General features: G+C 44.6%; 1 long non-coding RNA gene across 2 annotated transcripts in view; it reads left to right on the top strand.

Moving 5' to 3' along the window:
* LOC124009212 overlaps nucleotides 1-16536 on the top strand; it is a 45619-nt gene extending 29083 nt beyond the window's left edge. Inside the window, exons 2-6 of one of the 2 annotated variants that reach the window (XR_006834243.1) lie at nucleotides 10594-10897; nucleotides 11570-11617; nucleotides 15623-15755; nucleotides 15887-16080; nucleotides 16481-16536. This is a non-coding gene — a long non-coding RNA (uncharacterized LOC124009212). The remainder of the gene's footprint in view (nucleotides 1-10593; nucleotides 10898-11569; nucleotides 11618-15622; nucleotides 15756-15886; nucleotides 16081-16480) is intronic. The other variant, XR_006834244.1, reaches the window with a different exon arrangement.
* Nucleotides 16537-24734: the final 8198 nt, after the last annotated feature.

Genomic DNA, 24734 nt, shown 5'->3' with positions numbered 1-24734 from the left:
CGAGCAGTAGTGAGGTTGGGCACTGATGTTGGGCAATTAGGCCTGGTTAGCAGTCAGCTTTCCAATTCATCCCAAAGGTGTTCAATGGGGTTGAGTACAGGGCTCTGTGCAGGCCAGTCAAGTTCTAACACACATTTCTGTATGAACCTCACTTTGTGCACGGGGGCATTGTCACTGTGAATGAAGAAATAGTCTTCCCCAAACTGATGCCATAAAAGGCATTGAATTGTCTAAAATGTCATTGTATGCTGTAGCGGTAAGGTTTCCCTTCACTGGAACTAAGGGGCTTATCATTCAGGCAGATAATGTTCTCCTGGCATCCGCCAAACCCAGAGTCGTCCATCGGACTGCCGAAGCGTGATTCGTCACTCCAGTAAACGCGTTTCCTCTGCTCCAGAGTAAAATGGCGGTGAGCTTTACACCACTCCAGCCGACGCTTGAGTGGGACAAGGTAGTGAGTGTTTCAACCGAGAACAGACTAACTCGTCTGTCTGCACACATACAGTTGAAGTTTACATACACTTAGGTTGGAGTCATTAACTGGTTTTTCAACCACTCCACAAATTTCGTGTTAACCAATCTAATAGTTTTGGCAAGTTGGTTAGGACATTTACTTTGTGCATGACACAAGTAATTTTTCCAACAATTGTTTACAGGCAGATTATTTCACTTATAATTCACTGTATCACAATTCCAGTGGGTCAGAAGTTGACTGTGCCAGTAAACAGCTTGGAAAATTCCAGAAAATTATGTCATGGCTTTAGAAGCTTCTGATAGGCTAATTGACATGATTTGAGTCAACTGGAGGTGTACCTGTGGATGTATTTCAAGGGCTACCTTCAAACTCAGTGCCTCTTTGCTTGACATCATGGGAAAAATCAGAAATTAGCCAAGTCCTCAGAAAAACAATTGTAGACCTCCACACGTCTGGTTCATATTTGGGAGCAATTTCCAAATGCCTAAAGGTTCCACGTTCGTCTGTACAAACAAGAGTACGCAAGTATAAACGCCATGGGGCGTTCTGTCTCCTAGAGATGGTGCGAAAAGTGCAAATCAATCCCAGAACAACAGCAAAGGACCTTGTGAAGATGCTGGAATAAACAGGTAAAGTATCTATATCCACAGTAAAACGAGTCCAATATCGACGTCTGAACGGCCGCTCAGCAAGGAAGAAGCCACTGCTCCAAAACCGCCATAAAAAGCCAGACTATGGTTTGCAACTGCACATGGGGACAAAGATTGTACTTTTTGGTGAAGTGTCCTCTGGTCTGATGAAACACAAATGGAACTGTTTGGCCATATTGACCATCATGTTTGGAGGAAAAAGGGGGGACTCTTGCAAGCCGAAGAACACCATCCCAACCATGAAGCATGGGGGTGGCAGCATCATGTTGTGGGTGTGCTTTGCTGCAGGAGGGACTGGTGCACTTCACAAAATAGATGCCATCATGAGAAGGAAAATGATGTGGATATATTGCAGCAACATCTCAAGACATCAGTCAGGAAGTTAAAGCTTAGTCGCAAATGGGTCTTCCAAATGGACAATGACCCCACGTATACTGCCAAAGTTTTGGCAAAATTGCTTATGGGCAATGAAGTCAAGGTAAAGCCCTGACCTCAATCCTATAGAAAATGTGTGGGCAGAACTGAAAAAGCGTGTGCAAGCAAGGAGGCCTACAAACCTAACTTGGTTACATCAGCTCTGTTAGGAGGAATGTGCCAAAATTCACTCAACTTATTGTGGGAAGCTTGTGGAAGGCTAACCGAAACGTTTGACCCCAAGTTTAAACATTTTTAAAGACAATTCACTCAATTAGTATTTGGTAGCATGTACACTTCTGACCCACTGGGAATGTGGTGAAATAAATAATTCTCTCTATTATTCTGACATTTCACATTCTTAAAATAAAGTGGTGATCCTACCTGATCTAAGACAGGGAATCTTTACTCTGATTAAATGTCAGGAATTGTGAAAAACTGAGTTTAAATGTACTTGGCTAAGGTGTATGTAAACTTCCGACTTCAATTGAATTGGTCTTGTCTCATCATCAAAACGCAGGTGTTGCATAAGTGTGTGTGGCATGGTCTCTCGGAAAAGGTCCACCCCATACCTATCAGACCAAAATGTCTCCACATCCATGATCTTTCCACCGTATGCCCTGCGGACATACAAGAGTGCAATAAATAATTTGCGTTCATACCTTGACATGTCCCACATACTCGTTCCTTTTTCTGTGTGCATGTGCGACAGTACAATCTCTGATGCGCTGCAACATCTGCATGTCACTTAAACAAAGTACTGTTCAGAGCGCTGACAATTTGGCTCTCTGCGTGAGGTGTAGGGCCTGCTCTCTCTGAGAATATTCTGGGAAGGCCGCCTTCTTTTTGCATTGTCGTCACACTTTTCTACCCAAACCGTGCCATCTCTCCCATATTCCTGTCTCACCGTGGCAGTTGGGATCACTATCTGTTGGCTCTGTTCAGCTTTTTTCTGCGCGAAGCTCCGACATCGGTGGCGGAGGCTCAAAGTCAACATCAGCAACGTTGATTTCAAGCGCAATATCCAAACCTCCGTCCGACTCTAATTCGCAGTGCTGTCTGTGCGTCCATTTGCTTTGTTTGGCTTGCCGTTTGTGAATTACACGTATTTTGTACTCTATCTGATTTGACTCTGAGGGTATATTATATACAATTTCCAGCCTTTCATAATAAAAATATTAGACTGCCCACAATTCTTGATTACACTGTTCTAAATTCAATCATCCTCTTCACCCTCCTCATCATTCTTTTGCACCATGATCAGTTACTATCACCCATTTAGAATTCAATATTACGTTTATTATGTTACTAATTTTAGCTTAGTAGCCATGTGCTGAATGGATGGATAGCACAGACATTCTTGGTAAAAGTGAAATTTGGAAATAGAGCTGCACCTCTTGAATTTTGAGTTATTTGACAAAGGCAAGTAGAATCTAGAAACTGCAGAATATGCTCTTTCTGTTACTATAGAAATCAAAATATTTTACTTGCATTTGACACTGAAATAGGGTTTGATAAAGTGATGCTCCATTCCCCACATCTGTCAATTACAAGATGTGCCCATCTCCTTATGTACAATTTGACAACTAATATGTTATTAGTGAAGATGGCACCGGAGGGGAAGGCTCTAACCAACCATTCAATTTTTTTTTTGTGTTGTGCGTAACTTAATGTTACACATTGTTGCTGCTAACATCTATGACCAAAAAGAGCTTCTGGACATCAGAACTGCGATTGCTCACCTCAAACTGGACAAAGTTTTTCTTCAATGAGTCTGATATAATAGACACCTGACCAGGTCCAGATCAACGTTATTCGCTAGAGAAGGAACAGTGATTTCGCGGAAAGAGATCAGGGTGCCTTGTAATCAGGAGACGAGGGGCTAATCTGCCCTTGCCTTCCGTCCTGCTAGCTAACGTTCAATCGCTGGAAAATAAATGGGACGAACTGAAAGCACATTTATCCTACCAACGGGACATCAAAAACTATCTTATGGCAGAACAACGACCTTAAGAACATACAGCTGGTGGGTTATACAATTTATCGGCAGGACGAGCAGCCTCTGGTAAGCCACAGGGTGGGGGCCTATGTATATTATGTAAACAGAAGCTGGTGCACGATATCTAAGGAAAACTCAAGGTTTTGCTCACCTGAGGTAGAGTATCTCAGCTGTGGACCACATTATCTACCTAGAGTTTTCATCTGTATTTTTCGTAGCTGTCTGCATACCACCACAGACTGACGCTGGCACTAAAACCGCAATTAGTGGATAAGCAAACAGGAAAATGCTCATCCAGAGGCGGCGCTCCTAGTGGCCGGGAACTTGAATACAGGGAAACTTAAATCAGTTTAACCTCATTTCTATCAGCATATTAAATGTGCAACCAGAGGACCACCTTTACTCCACACACAGAGACGCGTACAAAGCTCTCCCTCACCCTAAATTTGGCAAATCTGACAATTCTATCCTCCTGATGCCTGCTTACAAGCTAAAATTAAAGCAGGAATCACCAGTGACTCAGTCTATAAAAAAAGTGGTCAGATGAAGCAGGTGCTAAACTACAGGACTGTTTTGCTAGCACAGCCTGGAATATGTTCCGGGATTCTTCCGATGGCATTGAGGAGTACAGCACATCACACCAGTCACTGGCTTTATCGATAAGTGTATTGAGGACATCATCGTCCCCACTGTGACCGTATGCGCATACCAGAAGCCATGGACATTCACACTTATCTAAAGTATAAAGCTGCCACTTTCAAGGAGCGGGACTCTAATCCAGAATCTTAAGAAATCAAATCAAATCAAATTTTATTTGTCACATACACATGGTTAACATGTTAGTGCGAGTCTCGCGAAATGCTTGTGCTTCTAGTTCCGACAATGCAGTAATAACCAACAAGTAATCTAACTAACAATTCTAAAACTACTGTCTTATACACAAGTAAGGGGATAAAGAATATGTACATAAAGATATATGAATGAGTGATGGTACAGAGCGGCATAGGTCTGCGCTTGCTCTGAGGGCGCGGCTGGGGATGCCGTCTGGGCCTGCAGCCTTGCGAGGGTTAACACATTTAAATGTTTTACTCACCTCGGCTGCAGTGAAGGAGAGTCCGCATGTTTTGGTTGCGGGCCGTGTCAGTGGCACTGTATTGTCCTCAAAGCAGGCAAAAAAGTTATTTAGTCTGCCTGGGAGCAAGACATCCTGGTCCGTGACGGGGCTGGTTTTCTTTTTGTAATCCGTGATTGACTGTAGACCCTGCCACGTACCTCTTGTGTCTGAGCCGTTGAATTGAGATTCTACTTTGTCTCTATACTGATGCTTAGCTTGTTTGATTGCCTTGCGGAGGGAATAGTTACACTGTTTGTATTCGGTCATGTTTCCAGTCACCTTGCCCTGATTAAAAGCAGTGGTTCGCTTTCAGTTTCACGCGAATGCTGCCATCAATCCACGGTTTCTGGTTTGGGAATGTTTTAATCGTTGCTATGGGAACGACATCTTCAACGCACGTTCTAATGAACTTGCACACCGAATCAGCGTATTCGTCAATGTTGTCTGACGCAATACGAAACATATCCCAGTCCACGTGATGGAAGCAGTCTTTGAGTATGGAATCAGATTGGTCGGACCAGCGTTGAACAGACCTCAGCGTGGGAGCTTCTTGTTTTAGCTTCTGTCTGTAGGCAGGGATCAACAAAATGGAGTCGTGGTCAGCTTTTCCGAAAGGAGGGTGGGGCAGGGCCTTATATGCGTCGCAGAAGTTAGAATAGCAGTGATCCAAGGTTTTGCCAGCCCTGGTTGCGCAAATCCCTCTATGCCCTCCGACGAACCATCCAACAGGCAAAGCATCAATACAGGACTAAGATTGAAATGTACTACACAAGCTCTGACACTCGTTTTACGTCGCAGGCTTGCAAGCTATTACAGACTACAAAGGGAAGCACAGCCGAGAGCTCCCACGAGCCTATCAGACGAGCTAAGTAACTTCTATGCTCACATCGAGGCAAGTAACACTGAAACATGCATGAGAGCATCAGCTGTTCCGGACGACTGTGATCACACTCTCTGCAGCCGATGTAAGACCTTTAAACAGGTCAACATTCACAAGGCCGCAGGGCCAGATGGATTACCAGGACGTGTACTCCGAGCATGCTCTGACCAACTCGCAAGTGTCTTCACTGACATTTTTCAACCATGTCTGAGTCTGTAATACCAACATGTTCCAAGCAGACCACCATAATCCCTGTGCCCAAGAACACTAAGGTGACCTGCCTAAATGACTACTGACCGGTATCACTCACATCTGTAGCCATATAATGCTTTGGAAGGCTGGCCATGGCTCACATCAACACCATTATCCCACTCCAATTTCCATACCGCACCAACAGATCCACAGATAACGCAATCTCTATTGCACTCCACACTGCCCTTTCACACCTGGACAAAAGGAACACCTATGTGAGAATGCTATTCATTGAATACAGCTCAACGTTCAACACCATAGTGCCCTCAAAGTTAATCTCTAAGCTAAGTACCCTGGGACTTCCTGACTGGCCGACCCCAGGTGGTAAGGGTAAGTAACATCACATCTCCCCACGCTGATCCGCAACACGGGGGCCCCTCAGGGTTGCGTGCTCAGTCCCTTCCTGTACTCCCTGTTCACTCATGACTGCACGGCCAGGCATGACTCCAACAACCTCATTAAGTTTGCTGATGACACAACAGTGGTAGGCCTGATCATTTACATTTACATTTAAGTCATTTAGCAGACGCTCTTATCCAGAGCGACTTACAAATTGATCACCGACAGTGATACAGCCTATAGGGAGGAGGTCAGAGACCTGACCGTCGGGTGCAAGGACAACAACCTCTTCCTCAACGTGATCAAGACAAAGGAGATGCCTGGACTACAGGAAGAGGACTAAGCACGCCCCCATTTCTCATCGTCGGGGTTGTAGTGGAGCAGGTTGAGAACTTCAAGTTCGTTGGTGTCCACATCACCAACAAACTTAACATGGTCCAAACACACCAAGACAGTTGTGACGAGGGCACGAAAATACCTATTCCCCCTCATGAGATTGAAAGGATTTGGCATTGGTCCTCAGATCCTCAAAAGGTTCTTCAGCTGCACCATCGAGAGCATCCTGACCGGTTGACCGGCAAGGCATTACAGAGGGTAGTGCATAGGGCCCAGTACATCACCGGAGCCAAGCTTCTTGCCATCCAGGACCTCTATACCAGATGGTGTCAGAGGAAGGCCCTAAAAATTGTCAGGCTCCAGCCACCCTAGGTCATAGACTGTTGTCTCTGCTACTGCACAGCAAGCGATAACGGAGCGGCAAGATTAAGTCCGAGTGACTCCTAAATAAATAGCTTCTACCCCCAAGCCACCTGGGGTCGGCCGTGGACTTCTGAACAGCTAATCAAATGGCTACCCAGACTATTTACATTGCCCCCCCCTCTGTTATTATCTATGCGTAGTCACTTTAATAACTCTACCTTCATGTACATATTACCTCAATTACCTCGACACCAGTGCCCCCCGCACATTGACTCTGTACTGGTGCCACCTGTAAATAGCCCCGCTATTGTTCTCATTTGTTTCTTATCTCTTACCCCCCCCCCCCAAAAAGTCTTTTTTTTTTTTAAACTGCATTGTTGGTTAAGGGCATGTAAGAAAGCATTTCACTAAGATCTACACCTGTTTGTATTCTGTGCATGTGACAAATAGAATTTGATTTGGATTTGACACATCAGATTATTGTCAATTAATTATTGGCCATAGTTTATAGACAGTATAGTTTAGGCTGTGCAGGCTGACTGACATGTTTGCTTCCCACTCATCAGCTTGGATAGAGTCAATAATATGTTTTGCAGTAGGCCTTTAGAATAATGCAACACACAGCATGTTTTTGTTTCCCTTACAATACATTTGATTAGTAATAGTTATAGTAAATAAAACAGTCCCATAACAGATTATTTTTATAAAGTAAAAGTGAATGATATAAACCTGCAAGGCCACCTGGTCAAATTATTTGCTACTGATAAATAGGCATAACACAATCTTTTAAATGAAATCAACCACTTCACCCTCATTCTTTAAGGCCAAATTGAATTATTATTATTATTATATATATTTTTTACCTTAATTTAACTAGGCAAGTCAGTTAAGAAAAAATTTGGCCATTCATTCAGTGCAGAGAGAGAGAGAAGCATTAGCGTCTGTCTGGGTACCAGCGTCCTACTGTGCGTTGTCTTGGCGAGTTAAGTTTGGTAAAAGTATGAGGGAAAAAACTGTAAAAAGGCTCTACTTTTTTTGTTTTGTGATTTTCATACTTCTGAGAAATGAGCAATGTAAAATAAAAACATTTAGGAAAAGTCAGGGAAGGTTCTTGTGTTAAATGTGTAAAATCACATCGGCTACGGAGAGCAAGATCAAACAGTCGTCCGGAACAGCTGGTGCTCTCATTCATGGTTTAGTGTTGCTTGCTTCAGAAGCAGCACTCACCAGGCAGGCTCTTGTTGCTGGGCAGCTCTGGGCTGGGTTTCCCTTTGTAATCCATGATAGTTTGCAAGCCCTGCCACATTCGTCATAGCAAGCATAGTAGGATGCGATCTTAGCCCTGTGTTTACGGTTTGCCTGTGTAATGGCTAGGGGGTCGTAGCGTGATTTCTTATAAGCATCCAAATTAGTTTCCCGCTCCTTAAATTTGAATGTTTACCTGTAATCCATGGCTCTGGTTGGGGTATGTACGGTGCCTTCAGAGTATTCACACCCCTTGACTTTTCCACATTTTGTTGTTACAGCCTGAAATGAAAATGTATTATTTTTAGATTTTGTGTCACTGGCCTGCACACAATAATCCCAAAGTGGAATTATGTTTTTAGAAATTCAACCCCGGGCCTCCGGAGTGTCGCAGCGGTCTAAGGCATTGCACCGCAGTGCTGGAGATCCGGGTTCGATCCTGGGCTGTGTCGCAGCAGACCGAGAGACACATGAGACAGCGCATTATTGGCCCCATGTTGTTAGGGGAGGGTTTGGCCAGCTGGGATGCCCTTATCCCATCACATTGCGCTCTAGCAACTCCTTGTGGCGGCCGGGCGCATGCACGCTGACTTCAGGTCGCCAGCTGTACGGTGTTTCCTCCGACACAGGTGCGGCTGGCTTCCGGGTTAAGCGAGCAGTGTGTCAAGAAGCAGTGCGGGTTGTGTTTCAAAGGACACATGGCTCTCGACCTTCACCTCTGTACAGGAGATGCAGCGATGGGACAAGACTGTAACTAAAAATGTGCTTAAATCAAATAATAAGTTGCATGGGCTCACTCTACTGTATGTGCAATAATAGCATTTAACATGATTTTTGAATGACTACCTCATCTCTGTACCCCACACATACAATTTTATCCAAGGTCCCTCAGTCAAGTAGTGAATTACAAACACAGATTCAACCACAAAGACCAGGTAGGTTTTCCAATGCCTTGCAAAATGCAAATAAAAAAAGCTGACATTTTAATATCCCTTTGAGCATGGTGAAGTTATTAATGACACTTTGGATGGTGTATCAATACACCCAGTCACTACAAACGTACAGGCTGACTCAGTTGCTGGAGAGGAAGGGAACAGCTCAGGGATTTCACCATGAGGCCAATGGTGACTTTAAAACCATTAGAGTTTCATGGCTGTGATAGGAGAAAATTGAGAATGGATCAACAACATTGTATTTGCTCCACAATACTAAACTAAATCACAGCGTGAACAGGAATCCTGTACAGAATAAAAATATTCCAAAACATGCATCCTGTTGAGCAATTAGGCACTATCATAAAACAGGCAAAATCCTTGCGGAAAACCTGTATCAGTCTGCTGTCCAAAAGATACGGGGAGACAATTTCACCTTTCAGCAGGACAATAACCTAAAACACAAAGCCAAATATATTCTGGAATTGCTTACCAAGATGACATTGAATTTTCCTCAGCTGTCTATTTGCCGTTTTGACATAAATCGGCATGGAAATCTAGGGCAAGACTTGAAAATAGATGTCTAGCAATGATCAGCAAACTTGACAGAACTTGAAGAATGGTAAAAATATTAACGTGCAAAAAGAATTCCAGGATTTCAGGTGTAGTAATTTCTTATGGACTTACCCAGAAAGACTCACAGCTGTAAACGCTGACAAAGAAACTTCTATAAATGAGAATTCTGTATAAAATTTTCAATACATTAAGCAAAGATTTCCAAAAACACATGTTTTCACTTTGTCATTATGGGGTATTTTTTAAATCCATTTTGAGTTTTGTCTAACAAAACAAAATGTGGAATAAGTCAAGGTGAATGAATACTTTCTCAATGCATTGTACGCACGGTCACTGTAAAACAACATCCCTACAGGTTTAATTTTATTAGGGATCATTTCCCCCCCAGGCTTTATAATTGTCCGATGTGGAGGTGGCCATGTCACTTGACTTTAAAGAAACTGATTGGTGGACTGCACTTGAGGACGTTCTTAAGCCCACCAACTATCACAAATTCCTACTAACTTTCAAAGCGCTGTTTCTGACAATGTCGTCAACACTTCCTTTCACACAGAGACTATCATATTTCTAGCTACTCTGAATCTCATGCAGAGATAAAGTAACATCAGAGACCAAGTACCACTCCCCAATGTTTTACCTCATTCGATATTAATGCTTGTTGGAGATAAAGGCCCTGGGAGGCAGTTGGCCCCCTGCTGAGCACTCTGCTTAGGCCACCTCTGCTTTCTCACTCTGACCCCATCACTCATCAGGGTGTCATGTTCACGGTGTTTGTATGTGTCCCAAGAACAGAGGGTTATGTTTACAGTCGGTGAGTTGGAGAGGAAGAAAGTGTAGATGTTGCACTGTCTCCGCAACCCACGCTACCAAATTTGATAGTAGGACTAATACAGCATTGATGTGTTCTTCGTCAAGTAGGACCAACCTTGATTACAACTTCCAGTAAATATGACCATATATTGACACTAATTGTTATGCAATGGATTTGATTCTGAGGGTGTGCTTTTTTTTCTCTCAGGCAGTTTCCTGAAATAGACTCCTTGGGTGTGTGTGGTTTCCCATGGACGGGGACGTGCGAGACCATGTAACCCGCTGACCTTTCCGCACCATCCCACAGCAACATAATGGACTCTTAGCCGGGGCTGTGCCTCGCCACGGACCGGGGCCTGCCGCCATCAGTCCGTGAGTGACCTCTGACCTTCCTACCCATCCGTACACCCTACTGTCCCTGAGGGTAGGCTCGTCCCCAGAGAGAGTGGGGGGGTCTACGGATTGACGGGACAACTTCTACTTTCGGCCTTCAGCCTACCATCACCTAGGAGGTAAGACATTGGATGTGTGTATACATTATGAGCGCTTGGTGAAAATCTTTGTTAGTTAGGACGTGTGTGTGTGTGTTGCAAGAAAGTTGTTCTTCTGTCAAATGTAGTCTGAATCTAGAGTCTGGGCTAAGTTTTCTTGGTCTGCAAATTCAGATAAAGGAACGATGCAAAGATGACCATTGAGATTCACCCTCGCTGTCAAAGCCGTGTTCATTCCGGTTCCAGTCCAAATTCTTATGTCCAAAGCATCTCAGCAATGCAGACAGGAAATGAAATCAGTCTGACTTGCTTTGCTTGGTGGAAGGAATGTGCAAGTGAGATCCTGTTTTCAATGGAGGGTATTTATTCACTTTAATAGGGTTAGCCAAGGAGGATGTCATTCGGGGTCACAGGTTGTCCAGTGTTCTCTGACTGAGACTGCTGGTGCAATTTTTTTATACATGGTGGTGTTTTGGCTTTTGTGGCTTTGTAGCACTAAGACCAAAACACAGTTGCGCACACACACATTGCACTTTGTACTGTGTGTACACAACCACCCAACCACATACTCCTACACACGCAAACAGACAAAGCGATGTTGATTGGTTGGCCATTTCCTGCGAAAACAGGCGTGTTGCCCACGCAAAAGCGAAGCATATCTGAGAGCAGCGGGTTTTGTTCTCTCTTTGGCAGAAATGTGTGCATGACAGTGGCGTTTCCAGAGCCAGCTCAGCTGATGAGGTAAGAGTCAGTCCCTCAAGCTCTGCTTGGCTAAACAAGAGCTCCTCTGTTCCTTGCTCCCACTCAGATGAGATACAGGCCAGCCATGCACCCAAAGAGGTGTCTGCTGCTCACTTGCTGTTTAAAGAGGACTGCCTGAGAGGTGTGTACAGGAAATTTGTGAATGCTCCCTACTTAGCAGCTATGATCTTCTTTTCTCTGATAGCCCAACAGTTTTTGGGTAAATGGGGGGAGGAGTGTGAGGCCGGCCAAGAATAGCAGCGAGTGTGCTTCTTGTGAAGTGTCTCTCAATGTTGAGAGGGCCTGGGGGGCCCAGACTGACGGCAGAGAAGTAAGAGGAAGGAGCCCTTGTGGGTGGTGGCAGGGGGAGTGTTATTTTAATCTGGGTGCCACGTCCCCCCCCCCAACTAACCAACCCTCTCGCTCTCTGTCCCTCACACTATTTTCTCTCAAATTCTCTACTTTTCTGTTCCTTCTTGCTCTCTTTCTGCACACCTCTCCCTTCATCCTTCCCCATTTGAGCTCATATTCAGTGTTTTTGTTCACACTCTCAATAATAATATATGCCATTTTAGCAGATGCTTTTATCCAAAGTGATTTAGTCATGCATGCATATATTTTACATATGGGTGGTCCTGGGAATGGAACCCACTATCATGCCGTTACAAGTGCCATGCTCTACCAACTGTCTCCTCTCTCTCCCACATAAGCACACACAGTTCTCACCTTAACACAGTCAAGGACATGCGGTGTGCCTATTCCGGATATATGTCAGGTGTGTCAGTAACGTGTCGGAAAGCGTGTTCATGTGGCCCTTCTAAAGGGGCAGGCCGTTTGCGTTCTCCAGTTATAGGTTGGTGGTGCTGTCTCATTTTCAATGTTCCTCCTCCTCCTATGGACTGTATGTGTTTGTGGTACATTGGTTACATTTTCAACAATTTTTTTTTTTAGCTGGTATGAAATACTGTTAAGAATAATAGCCCACGTGTTTTACAGTACAGTGTGTGGGGCCCAGTGGTGTGGTGTTCTTAAAGAGATAAATTACCCCAACACACATACAGATGTTTTCATGTTTCCTACTCTACTCTGCCCACACACAAGCAGCTCAATTCTGATGTTTTTCCACTAATTGGTCTTTTCACCAGTCAGATCAGATCTTTTGCCAATAACTGGGCAAACGCACACCATGTGTTGTCTGCTATAGTATGCTTTAGGAAAAATCTGCACGCCTCAATACAGTTCTTGTCAGTTGGACAGTGACATGTGTTCCCCAGGACCCACTGGGAGGGCTGAGCTGCTCTAAGCTCATTGTCACACGTTGGCATGCAGTCAGACAAGCTATCCGAAGGCTGTAACACCACTAGTTACTAACCTTGCCCATATACTCGTGATTCACGGCAACCGGAACCACATCAAGGACGTGCTGGAGATGGAGCGTCTGATAAGCGTACGTACGACTCACTCACTTAGATTGTCTTTCTTAATAGTAACACAGACAGACCTGTAGTAGGTGGGAGACTGCATTCATCTCAATCTCGTGTCATCTATTTTTTTCTCTCCTCTCTAAGATGCCCCTTATTTCTAGATATCTCTCTCTCTCTCTCTCTCTCCATGTGTTGCCACCTCTAGAGTCTCTTCATCTTTCCATCTCACAATCTCCATGTCTTGGGTACATTTCTTGCTTTGGCACACCTCTCTTAAAGTTTCTATTTTCTTTCTTCTCTTTCCCCCCTCTCACTCTCTGGTTCATCAGGCTGTTATGCTGCTTCTCTTATCTTTTCCTTTTTATTTAACTTGGGAAAACACCGGAAGAGCAGGTAACACATTGACCAGATTGGCAGTGTAGTCTAGCCCACTCACTGCAGGTGTGATTCAATGCGATCTCTGAAAGAGCACATCAGCAACACCCACACATACATACGACACACTTGCATTATTACTCCTATGCGTGTCCACAACCAATCTATCATGAAAAACAGTGTGCCACTGTGCCTGTTCTTAGTTCATTCAGGAGTATGTCAGTGGACAACAGAGTTGCGAGATGGAAACGGACAGTCAAATGATGCCTTAATTCTCTATAAATAGAACAAATGCCTCAGGCAAGTTCTACAGACAGGGAACTATTAACGTGCAAAGAACTTCAACATGCCAACGAGGCACTCGGGTAAATGTTTGCACCTTTCTGGTGTTGGTTCTTGATAGTCCAAAATGGCTTCCTTTGATCGTCTCCCATCCTTCATCCAACTCAGCAGCACAGATCTGAAATAGATCAACAAGTAAAATAAGGCTAGATAGTGAATTGGGAGAGTATTCAGACCCCTTGCCTTTTCTACATTTTGATATGTTACAGCCTTATTCTAAAATGGATTATCAATCTACACACTGCCCCATAATGACAAAGCAGCCTCGAGTCTTCTTGGGTATAATGCTACAAGCTTGGCACATCTTTAGGGCTCCCGGGTGGCGCAGCGGGTCTAAGTCACTGCATCTCGGTGCAAGAGGTGTCACTGCAGTCCCTGGTTAAAATCCAGGATGTATCACAACCAGCCTTGATTGGGAGTCCCATAGGGCGTCGCACAACTGGCTCAGTGTCCGGGTTAGGCCGGTGTAGGCAGTCATTGTAAATAAGAATTGATTCTTAACTGACTTACTTAGTTAAATAAAGGTTAAATAAAATAAATACATGTCAGTGAGGACTGTTCTCTCAGATATCTATATATCTGAAAACTCCATAACGTTGTACTCTACTGTACTCCCTGTTTCAAATCACGTTCTTGTTAGAAGATTCATCTATTGTTAATCTAGAGCATTATATTACTTACTTACTTACTTACCTCTCCCAGGTCATAGAGTGCATGAGTCTAAGAAAATACTGCCCTAATCCACCACCTCCACCTGCCTAAATGTCTAAAAGCAAAAAGCTTTTAACCTTCTAGAATGATTGTTATTCAATTTTGAAAGTAGACTAATCCCAGAAAGACAAGTCACAAGTGACGGTGCATCCTACTGAATTCAACGGAAGTGGCTGCCCATATTGAGGTTTTGTTGTTGATGGTATGATAAGGGGTGGGACTGAGGAGGTGAGCTGGAGGGACAGTGGTGGCAGCAGAAAAAGCCCAACAAATGTGTCAGGCTGAAGGTCAAGCTGTGTGATGCTGTGTGTGCCTGTGCAGCAGTTTTTAGCTGCTAGAGAAACTGAATCCATGATATGCCATCAAACCCCAGCAGCTTTGGGACATTTGCTCGGGTAATCATGCAAATCTCTGGGGGATTTTTTGGCCCCTATCTTTGTCATTTTCATGTTATAGCCTATGGAACAAAACAAGTTCCAACTCAGTCAAAGCTATGGTTCTTTTAATTCCTTCAGTGTAAAGTGAGATGAAATGCATGTTTTAGGTTCCACCTCCAAGGAATGACAAAGGCTACTTAAACATATTCATGGGTGTGGGTATTTCCACGTGGAGTTGAACATCAACAAATAGTGCACTGACCGCTCTGTGTTGCTATCTTGCTAACCTTATTTAGTTAGCTTTATGTTATCTATTGTTGCTGGATTTTTTTTAACTATACCATATTCAAAAGATTAGCCAGCTGACTCTATTGCTGGTACTAGAACTAGATTTGTTATAAGCATTGATTTAGGGAAAACGTCACCACAGATGGAAAACGTCACCACAAAATCTTTGACTTCACCATCTAATGTTATTTCAAGTTTGGGCATTTTCCATAACTTGCGGCTGCGAATCTGCCATTAAATAGTTAGGAAGAATAAGAGGAAGCTCTGGTAATATTGATAAGTATTGAAAGCATTTTTCTACATTGTAATGGACAAGGTTCAAAGTTTGGTTGGCTGCTGGCAGTCTTTGGCTGTCGTACAGCAAAGCCAAGTCAGGTTCGAGCTCATGGTTCTCGCAGGATAAGTTCAATTATAGGCTACAATGACTTTGCTCATGATCATGCATGCCGCAAATGACATGTAACTAAGTTTTGGATTTTCTTTTGCAGGTGCCTTTTCATTATATGGAAAGAAACTCATGGTTTCGAGCTAACGTTGTTACACATATCAAAGCAGTGGAGCCTGTAGTGAAGCAAAACTTTAGTGGTCAAAACCATTCATCTTGGGGTGACGATGGAGCAGGTTTGCAAAATGCTATCATATCACACAATTATACCATTTTATAAAATGGTCATTATATACACTGAGTGTACATAACATTTAAGAACACCTTCCTAATATTGAGTTGCGCCCCCCTCTTTTGCCCTAAACAGCATTGCTTCGTCAGGGCATGGACTCTACAAGGTATCAAGCATTCCACGGGGATGTTGCCCCATGTAGACTCCAATGCTTCCCACAGTTGTGTCAAATTGCCTGGATGTCCTTTGGGTGGTGGACATTTCTTTAATACACACGTGAAACTGTTGTGTGAAAAACCCAAGAGTGTTGCAGTTCTTGACAGAAACTGGTACGCCTGGCACTTACTACCATACCCCTTTCAAAGGCACTTCAATATTTTCTCTTGCCCAATCACCCTCTGAATGGCACACATGTACAATCTACGTCTCAAAGCTTTAAAAATCCTTCTTTATTTAACCTGTCTCCTCCCCTTGCACCCCTTCTGAAAAAACCTACACTCGATCCCTCCGATGTCAACAATTACAGACCAGTATCCCTTCTTTCTTTTCTCTCAAACTCTTGAACGTGCCGTCCTTGGCCAGCTCTCCCGCTATCTCTCTCTGAATGACCTTCTTGATCCAAATCAGTCAGGTTTCAAGACTAGTCATTCAACTGAGACTGCTCTCCTCTGTATCACGGAGGCGCTCCGCACTGCTAAAGCTAACTCTCCTCTGCTCTCATCCTTCTAGACCTATCGGCTGCCTTCGATACTGTGAACCATCAGATCCTCCTCTCCACCCTCTCCGAGTTGGGCATCTCCGGCGCGGCCCACGCTTGGATTGCGTCCTACCTGACAGGTCGCTCCTACCAGGTGGCGTGGCGAGAATCTGTCTCCTCACCACGCGCTCTCACCACTGGTGTCCCCCAGGGCTCTGTTCTAGGCCCTCTCCTATTCTCGCTATACACCAAGTCACTTGGCTCTGTCATAACCTCACATGGTCTCTCTTATCATTGCTATGCAGACGACACACAACTAATCTTCTCCTTTCCCCCTTCTGATGACCAGGTGGCGAATCGCATCTCTGCATGTCTGGCAGACATATCAGTGTGGATGACGGATCACCACCTCAAGCTGAACCTCGGCAAGACGGAGCTGCTCTTCCTCCCGGGGAAGGACTGCCCGTTCCATGATCTCGCCATCACGGTTGACAACTCCATTGTGTCCTCCTCCCAGAACGCCAAGAACCTTGGCGTGATCCTGGACAACACCCTGTCGTTCTCAACCAACATCAAGGCGGTGGCCCGTTCCTGTAGGTTCATGCTCTACAACATCCGCAGAGTACGACCCTGCCTCACACAGCGGCGCAGGTCCTAATCCAGGCACTTGTCATCTCCCGTCTGGATTACTGCAACTCGCTGTTGACTGGGCTCCCTGCCTGTGCCATTAAACCCCTTCAACTCATCCAGAACGCCGCAGCCCGTCTGGTGTTCAACCTTCCCAAGTTCTCTCACGTCACCCCGCTCCTCCGTTCTCTCCACTGGCTTCCAGTTGAAGCTCGCATCCGCTACAAGACCATGGTGCTTGCCTACGGAGCTGTGAGGGGAACGGCACCTCAGTACCTCCAGGCTCTGATCAGGCCCTACACCCAAACAAGGGCACTGCGTTCATCCACCTCTGGCCTGCTCGCCTCCCTACCACTGAGGAAGTACAGCTCCCGCTCAGCCCAGTCAAAACTGTTCGCTGCTCTTGCCCCCCAATGGTGGAACAAACTCCCTCACGACGCCAGGACAGCGGAGTCAATCACCACCTTCCGGAGACACCTGAAACCCCACCTCTTTAAGGAATACCTAGGATAGGATAAGTAATCCCTCTCACCCCCCCCCCTTTAAGATTTAGATGCACTATTGTAAAGTGACTGTTCCAATGGATGTCATAAGGTGAATGCACCAATTTGTAAGTCGCTCTGGATAAGAGCGTCTGCTAAATGACTTAAATGTAATGTAAATGTACACTGATTGAAGTGGATTTAACAAGGGACATCAATAAGGGATCACAGCTTTCACCTGGATTCATCTAGTCAGTCTGTCATGGAAAGAGCAGGTGTCCTTAATTTGTTGTACACTCAGTGGATATATTTTTAATACAGACCAGCTCAAAATAAGTGAAAATGGACAAATTATCCGCTGAAAAAAATATACACTATCATTCAAAAGTTTGAGGTCACTTTGAAATGTCCTTTTTGAAAGAAAAGCTATAAAATAACATCAAATTGATCAGAAATACATTAACATTGTTAATGTTGTAAATGACTATTGTAACTGGAAACGGCAGATTGTTTTATGGAATATCTACATAGGCGTACAGAGGCCCATTGTCAGCAACCGTCACTCCTGTGTTCCAATGGCATGTTGTGTTAGCTAATCCAAGTTTATAATTTTAAAAGGCTAATTGATAATTAGAAAACCCTTTTGCAATTATGTTAGCACAGCTGAAAACTGTTGTCCTGATTAAAGAAGCAATAAAACTGGCACTAGTTTAGTATCTGGAGCATCAGCATTTGTGGGTTCGATTACAGGCTCAAAATGGCCAGAAACAAAAACCTTTCTTCTGAAACTTGTCAGTCTGAGAAATTAAGGCTATTCCATGCGAGAAATTGCCAAGAAATGGGAGATTTTGTACAATGATGTGTGCTACTCCCTTCACAGAACACTCTCCCTAACCAGAATAGAAAGAGGTGCACCGGAGCCTCCCACTCAACTAAGCGAAAGGGGGAGAAGGGCCTTGGGCCAAGAACCCAATGGTCACTCTGACAGAGCTCCAGAGTTTGTCTGTGGAGATGGTGAAACCTTCCAGAAGGACAACCATTTTTCCAGCACGGCCTTTATGGTAGTGGCCAGACGGAAGCCACTCCTTAGTTCGTAAAAGGCACATGAAGGCCTGCTTGGAGTTTGTCAAAAGGCACTTAAAGGACATCTCAGACCACGGGAAACAAGGTTCTCTGGTCTAATGAAACCAAGATTGAACTTTTTGTCCTGAATGCCAAGAGTCACATCTGGAGGAAACCTGACACCATCCCTAGGAAATGCACGGTGGTGGCAGCATTATGCTGTGGGAGTGGCTTCGGAACAAGTCTCTGAATGTCTTTGAGTGACCCAGCCAGAGCCTGGACTTGAACCTGATCGAACATCTCTGGAGAGACCTGAAAATAGGTGTGCAGTGACGCTCCCCCATCCAACCTGACAGAGCTTGAGAGGATCTGCAGAGAGGATTGGGAGAAACTTTCCAAATACAGGTGTGCCAAGCTTGTAGCGTCATACCCTTGAATACTCGAGGCTGTAATCTCTGCCAAATGTGTTTTAACAAAGTACTGAGTAAAGCGTCTGAATACTTATGTAAATGTTTTTAATTTTTTAAAGTAAATTTAACAGTTTCTATACCTGTTTTTGCTTTGTCATTATGGGGTATTGTGTGTAGTTTGAGGAAAACAAGCAATTGAAGAATAAGGCTGCTACATAACAAAATGTGAAAAATGTCAAGTGGTCTGAACTTTCGGAATGCACTGTATATCATATTTTCACTAAAACGATTACTTATTTACTTAAATATGGGAAGTTCTGGACATTGTCTTTCAGCTCTAAAAAGTGGATTTATACTGGTGAGGCTGTTAAAAGAAACTCAATCCAGATATCAGCCCTCTAATTAGTTTCATACGAACAGGCCTACTAGCCTATAAGCGTTTTAGTTCTTTTTGAAAATGTTTTTTTTTTAATGGGATGTCGATGATAGACTGGAGAACTGAGGCAATGATTATTTGGAAGCACCAGTTTTTTGGGGTTGGTGTTATGACCTGATTTTGAACCTTTCTCTTCCTCCTCACTATAAGCTCCTTGCTCTGTGCAGGGATAGGCCACATAGCTGGCTGGCAGCTTGTAGCTCCTGGTTTAGTAAGAAGAATGCTCCTCTCCCCACAGGTGTTATTACTACCTATGAGGGTTTAAAGCTTGAGGTAGTTGCCTCATACAAGTACCTGGGTGTATGGCTAGACGGTACACTGTCCTTCTCTCAGCACATATTAAAGCTGCAGGCTAAGGATAAATCTATACTTGGTTTCCTCTATCGTAATCGCTCCTCGATCACCCCAGCTGCCAAACTAACCCTGATTCAGATGACCATCCTGCCCATGCTAGACTACTTAGACGTAATATATAGATCAGCAGGTAAGGGTGCTCTAGAGCGGCTAGATGTTCTTTACCATTCGGCCTTCTGATTTGCCACCAATGCTCCTTATAGGACACATCACTGCACTTTGTAAACTGGTCATCTCTGTGTACCCATCGCAAGACCCACTGGTTGATGCTTATTTATAAAATCCTCTTAGGCCTCACACCCCCCTATTCTGAGCTACCTACTGCAGCCCTCATCCTCCACATACAACACCCGTTCTGCCAGTCACATTCTGTTAAAGGTCCCCAAAGCGCACACATCCCCAGGTCGCTCTTCTTTTCAGTTCGCTGCAGCTAGTGACTGGAACGAGCTGCAAAAAACGCTCAAACTATACCATTTTATCTCTTCATTCAAAGACTCAATCATGGATACTTACTGACAGTTGTGGCTGCTTTGTGTGAAGTATTGTTGTCTCTACCTCCTTGTCCTTGTGCTGTTGTCTGTGCCCAATAGTGTTTGTACCATGCTCTGTGCTGCTGCCATGTTGTGCTTCTGACATGTTGTTTTGTCATGTTTGCTGCCATGCTATGTTGTATTAGGTCTCTCTTTATGTAGTGTTGTGGTGTCTCTCTTGTCGTGATGTGTGTGTGTGTGTGTGTGTGTGTGTGTGTGTGTGTGTGTGTGTGTGTGTGTGTGTGTGTGTGTGTGTGTGTGTGTGTGTGTTGTCCTATATTTATTTTATTTAAAAATTTTAATCCCAGCAGCCGGCCTTTTGGTAGGCCGTCAGTGTAAATAAACATTTGTTCTAAACTGACTTGCCTGGTTAAATAAAGGTTCAACTGGGCCATACCTCAGACTGTGACCTTGAGTTCAACCTGGGCCCTGGCCTCCCGCCCTCTCCTGTCCTAGAAATGCTTTGACATGCACTCGATCTGCTCAGTACACTTACAGCAGTGGTAACCAACCTTTTCTGAGTCAAAGATCACTGAGTCAAAATGCTAAAGCATGACTTTAAAAAATGGAAACATGTTATTAAAAACATTTCTGTAGCAATTAAGTTTGAAGTAGGCTACAGGCCCATTGCATGATCACTGCATATTGGCTATGCTTGAATTGCCCTGCCAATGTTGTTCTTTTGAAATTATATTAAAAATATATAGTATATATGATCACCCTGGATATAGATCAATTGTTGTGTTACTTGTGAGCACAGCAAAGTGCGCATAAGAAATGTAAAACTTTTATTTTTGAACTGGACTGACAGCCTGCATCTGGTCAGTCTGAGGGGAAGGGGGCAGCATAGTGGCTGCCTCTGACCATCCCTCTGCAGAAAAAGTGAAATATTCCTCAATATTAAAAAAGAGAAACACAAATGATAACAACGCAAGCTTATCGGAACACTTTGCTATACCCCTTCATTGCAACTGCAGTGTTGGTTGCAGCGTGTGGAAGTAGGAAGAAAGCACATTTGATGGCTTATAAAGGTATTGAACAAAGTGTTGACAGTGCTGAATAACAACTTAAACAAACAGCAGCTCTTTGCTGTATTCGTTGAGTCTCTTAAACATTTTGAAATCTCACAATTATCAACTTTGCTGTGCATTTGAACTTCGAGGCTTCTTTTTACAGTCTACAGCTTGAAGGAAACTGTGCAGACATGGTGATCTGAGCTACCTGATTGGCCAGAGGTAGGCTTGATTTGCTCTCTGGGCCTGCTGGGTAGGCGGAGTTACATTTAACATTTACATTTAAGTCATTTAGCAGACGCTCTTATCCAGAGCGACTTACAAATTGGTGCATTCACCTTATGACATCCAGTGGAACAGCCACTTTACAATAGTGCATCTAAATATTTTAAGGGGGGAGGGGGTGAGAAGGATTACTTTATCCTATCCTAAGTATTCCTTAAAGAGGTGGGGTTTCAGGTGTCTCCGGAAGGTGGTGATTGACTCCGCTGTCCTGGCGTCGTGAGGAGTTTGTTCCACCATTGGGGAGCCAGAGCAGCGAACAGTTTTGACTGGGCTGAGCGGGAACTGTACTTCCTCAGTGGTAGGGAGACGAGCAGGCCAGAGGTGGATGAACGCAGTGCCCTTATTTGGGTGTAGGGCCTGATCAGAGCCTGGAGGTACTGAGGTGCCGTTCCCCTCACAGCTCCGTAGGCAAGCACCATGGTCTTGTAGCGGATGCGAGCTTCAACTGGAAGCCAGTGGAGAGAGCGGAGGAGCGGGGTGACGTGAGAGAACTTGGGAAGGTTGAACACTAGACGGGCTGCGGCGTTCTGGATGAGTTGTAGGGGTTTAATGGCACAGGCAGGGAGCCCAGCCAACAGCGAGTTGCAGTAATCCAGACGGGAGATGACAAGTGCCTGGATTAGGACCTGCGCCGCTTCCTGTGTGAGGCAGGGTCGTACTCTGCGGATGTTGTAGAGCATGAACCTACAGGAACGTGCCACCGTCTTGATGTTAGTTGAGAACGACAGGGTGTTGTCCAGGATCACACCAAGGTTCTTAGCGCTCTGGGAGGAGGACACAATGGAGTTGTCAACCGTGATGGCGAGATCATGGAACGGGCAGTCCTTCCCGGGAGGAAGAGCAGCTCCGTCTTGCCGAAGTTCAGCTTGAGGTGGTGATCCGTCATCCACACTGATATGTCTGCCAGACATGCAGAGATGCGATTCGCCACCTGGTCATCAGAAGGGGAAAGGAGAAGATTAATTGTGTGTCGTCTGCATAGCAATGATAGGAGAGACCATGTGAGGTTATGACAGAGCCAAGTGACTTGGTGTATAGCGAGAATAGGAGAGGGCCTAGAACAGAGCCCTGGGGGACACCAGTGGTGAGAGCGCGTGGTGAGGAGACAGATTCTCGCCACGCCACCTGGTAGGAGCGACCTGTCAGGTAGGACGCAATCCAAGCGTGGGCCGCGCCAGAGATGCCCAACTCGGAGAGGGTGGAGAGGAGGATCTGATGGTTCACAGTATCGAAGGCAGCCGATAGGTCTAGAAGGATGAGAGCAGAGGAGAGAGAGTTAGCTTTAGCGGTGCGGAGCGCCTCCGTGATACAGAGAAGAGCAGTCTCAGTTGAATGACTAGTCTTGAAACCTGACTGATTTGGATCAAGCAGGTCATTCTGAGAGAGATAGCGGGAGAGCTGACCAAGGACGGCACGTTCAAGAGTTTTGGAGAGAAAAGAAAGAAGGGATACTGGTCTGTAGTTGTTAACATCGGAGGGATCGAGTGTAGGTTTTTTCAGAAGGGGTGCAACTCTCGCTCTCTTGAAGACGGAAGGGACGTAGCCAGTGGTCAGGGATAAGTTGATGAGCGAGGTGAGGTAAGGGAGAAGGTCTCCGGAAATGGTCTGGAGAAGAGAGGAGGGGATAGGGTCGAGCGGGCAGGTTGTTGGGCGGCCGGCCGTCACAAGACGCGAGATTTCATCTGGAGAGAGAGAGGGGAGAAAGAGGTCAGAGCACAGGGTAGTTCTATCATCACACACATGAAGTGGTTCAAAATGGGAACAGTTTGCCTTCCTGGCACTAGGGCTGCTGAATCAAGTGCACCTACCGCCAACTGCGTGAAACGAATACAAAAAAAATATTGTTTGTAACAGAAATGATCAACTTGGAATGCCTTGGAGATCGACTGGTGACCACGGAGTTAGCGCATAGGCCTGGATCCTTGTTATATAGAACTAGCACCTAGATGGTTTGCTGTGTAGCTTCTACTGACACACTATTTCCTCAAAGTAAGTTAAGGCACCAATGACGTTTTGAGTTGTTTCAAAGCTTCTACATGTTCATGATCCTACAGAGAAACAAGTCTTAAGAGTATTTATATTGTCTTTCGTTCTCTCCTGCTTTGCAAAACATAGTGGGGACTGGGGATATAAGAGGAGAAAAGGACATTTGTTTTCAGATATGACCGCTAGCACATGGCCTGGGAGTCTGGCTTTACCACTGACCTGCCACTGGCAAGCTATAGCTTTTAGCCTAAAGCAGTAATCAAATGGAAAAGCTACCCAGCTAAATAATTATCTGCAGTAGAAATCAACCATCTTTACCCCAAGCTCACAATATCAACTATGATATGACTAGTCATTATTTGTTGTGATAAAGAAGTATAATTTTGTTTCAGAAATATTAGGCCTACATCCTTGGCTGTTATACATCCACCTGTCCTCGTAACCTATATAGTTTATAATTGAAGGCTGTCTTACTGTAGCCATAATTGTTCCTCAATCAAAAGAACTTGGGGCTATCGTCATATTGCTATCCAGTGGGTCACATAAGTATAACACCTTGACAGTATCATTTTTGAAGTTCAATTCCTTTAATCAGGAAATTCAACGTTAGTAGGACAGTAATTGCAATCATTACTACCTCTTCATTAAAATGGGATTCATACAGTAGCATGTCTGGAGGTTTCATCCTCAAGGATGAAGTCATCTACTAATTCAACAACAGTTGATCTTACACTGGAAAAGTTGGCACACATGCACACACATTGAATTTGCAGTTAACTTGTTGCCACTGATCAGTGGTTACTGTAATGGTGTAGATCTGTTGTTCTTGAATGGCTCTTCCTGTATTCCTGGTGTGCACTAGCGTGATAGTAATGCTGGTCTGCGTTAACATGCTCGCCTAAAGGCTAGACGTTAGATCCGAGGGAAATGGGATAGTGGCGCCATCTTAAGATCTGGGTCACGGTTTCCCAAACTCACAAAGTTCCCCAGATGCCTGCGGGTGATCATCTCGGATTCTGTATTGCTGTTCATCTCATGGCGACCAGCATATTGGTCGTCTTCCTGACCTATGAGACGCCACACGGCCACTAACTGTGCTTG

Source organism: Oncorhynchus gorbuscha, linkage group LG22 (assembly GCF_021184085.1).
Source record: "Oncorhynchus gorbuscha isolate QuinsamMale2020 ecotype Even-year linkage group LG22, OgorEven_v1.0, whole genome shotgun sequence".
NCBI classification, from domain to species: Eukaryota; Metazoa; Chordata; class Actinopteri; order Salmoniformes; family Salmonidae; genus Oncorhynchus; species Oncorhynchus gorbuscha.
The sequence above is the reverse complement of the archived record's forward strand: the minus strand, read 5'-3'. Positions and strand labels throughout refer to the sequence as shown.